This window comes from Pteropus vampyrus, unplaced genomic scaffold (assembly GCF_000151845.1).
Source record: "Pteropus vampyrus isolate Shadow unplaced genomic scaffold, Pvam_2.0 Scaffold30, whole genome shotgun sequence".
NCBI lineage: Eukaryota > Metazoa > Chordata > Mammalia > Chiroptera > Pteropodidae > Pteropus > Pteropus vampyrus.
The window spans coordinates 12,698,068-12,700,685 of record NW_011888811.1 but is presented as its reverse complement, the minus strand read 5'-3'; positions in this window follow the sequence as shown (position 1 = coordinate 12,700,685).

Sequence of the window (2,618 nt, the reverse complement as noted above, 5' to 3'; positions counted from 1 at the left end):
TGAAATCTTGAGGACAAACTATTTGAGCAACTGATTCAACTTGCTCAACCACATGCAAACAGCTAATGTGACAGACACAAGCTGATGAAGCAGAAGTTATTCTTTGGATTCCAACTTGAGACACTTTTTTTGCATGTATTTTAAAGCACCAATCTAGCTGTCCAAATGCCTTTGTTCCAATAGAATAATAATCAAAATTTCTGTTCAACAGCTGTGTGCAAAGCATATTTAAAAAGAACATTTTTTGAATTACTCATATTTCTATTTTCCCATGCCGCTCAGTTTTTCAGTGTTGATGCGATTAAAACCATAGCTGAGATGAGTGGGAAAGAAGAAGGGGAAAAGTAAATACCTACTAATCTCTCAGGGGAAGCTGATTAGATCTGAGAGCTGTTCTCCTTAGTGTTATTCAAAGGGCTGTCCTAATTCTAGACTGTGGGTCAGCAAACTTTTACTGTAAAGGTCCAGAGAGTAAGTATGTAGGCTTTGTGGACCACACAGTTTCTGCTGAAACTCCTCACTTTAGCACAAAAGCAGCCATAGACAATAATCTATAGAAAATGGCTGTGTTCCAATAATATTTAATTTACGGAAACTGGTGGCAGACAGGATTTGGCCTATGAGCTATGGTTTGACAACCCCTGTTCTACATCATGCGTTTTGCTTGTATGGTGCTGTATTTTTACATAGTGCCATGGCATACATTGTTCCATTTGAGCCTCAACCGGTAGTTTGACACAGCAGCTGTTATTAACCCAATTTTAGAAATGAAAGCACTAAGGTTCAGAGAGCTGAAGCTACTTGAGCAGGGTCACAGAGCAAGTTATATCAGAACCAGAATTCTAGTTCCTGAACATCTATTCTGCCAGCTGGTGAATCACAATATCTTATTTTCTTCCCATCTATTCATGAATAAGTATTTGGTTACATATCTAGTGTGATTTAAAGAACTGAAATATAGCTCCCACGCTGATATGACCTTGTGTTCAGATTTTCAGCAATAGAAATTCATTTCTTTTAGTAAAGAAAGTCTACTTTGAAAGAGAAAATTTCCTTTCAATAGTGTATTATTCAGGACATTGTCTGTAGTGGGAGACAGAAATTCAACTCAACCCGGCTTAAGCAAAAGCAAACAGGATAGAGATTTATTGGCTAACATAAATGCGAAGTTTAAGGACCTACTGGTGTCAAATACAGCCGGATCCAGGGTATAGTCTTTCTTTTCACATCTATTTGCTCTGCTGTCCTCCATGTTGGTGTCACCTTCAGAAAGGCCCTCTCCATGTAGTATCCTCCAATATTTCCCAGTTTAGACTTTTACAGACCTAAGCTATTAGAAAAGGAAGCCTCACTTCCTCATCAGTATCAATAATGGTTTGGGCTTATCTCTCATTGGCCCAAATTGGGTCACATGCCCATCCCTAAAAAAAATCAACCCAATCAATCCAGATTGACAGCCATGTGCTAACTGGCTTATGCATGACTCAGTGGCCTATGAAGAGATGGGGTCAGCCCCACTGCAACCGGATGGACTGAGGGTGTGTGTGGTTTGGCTCCCCAAATGAAAACTGGATTTTCTGTTGTCAGAGGAAAGGGATGCAGATTCTGGTAGCTAAAAGGATAGATGTTCTCTATGGAGATGCAAAACATATAGTTCTATATTAATTAGTATATATTTAATGTAAAATAATTCCAAGAAAGTAGTCATTCAATTATTTTGCAGACCTGAAGACAGGTTACTTTTGAGGGGAGAGTTGGCAAAACCAATCTAGCACTTAAGCATGGAATAAAATTACCATGTTTAGATTCACATGCCTCAGTGGCTCTGTGCATAAAAATTTGTGCTATATTTGTTTCAAGGTGAGCTTCCTATGGAATGCTTAGTGAATTGGCTAGCCTAAGTTTATCCAAATCCATTTCTCTCTTGTTTTTCTGTATGTGCTACAAAAGATGGAAAACTAAAATTCTTGATTTCCTGCTCTCACTGGCACATACAAATGGCTCTGTTACACAGAGCTGGACAATGAAATTGAGAAAGTGTTCCTGGGAAGGGCTTTACTTTCTACATATAAAGGTAAAGACTTGCTAGAAATAGATTTTTTATTCTTTCCTCCTGCCCAGAGGGTGGAAATGAGTCCTATAGATGCAGCAGCCACGTTGTATCTATGAGGCAACATATGTGAGTACAAAAGATCACAGACCTACTGTAGCAGCCCTGGATTGCCTACCTCCTGACTTCTTGTAGTAGGAGATAATTAAACTCCTATTTCTTAAAGCCATTGAAGTAGAGTTTTCTGTTTTCTTGCATTTAAATGTACTCCTGCCTGTACAATTCCCTAATGAAACTAATGTTGCTTAAGGATGCTGGAAAACGGGGACAATAAAAACCCAAGCAGCATCCCATACATGCTAGACATTAACAGACCACTTATAATCTTGGATAATTTGGCTTATTGCATTGGAAGCATATTACCAGCAAGTTTTGACTATTTCCCTCTCCAATATTTAGAGAGACCCCTGGGAACTCTTATGGCCCTATGGACCAAGATCTAAATGAAAGTAAACCAATTCTCTGTTTATATTTGTCCTGAGACATGGTGCTTACTCAGCCATTTTCC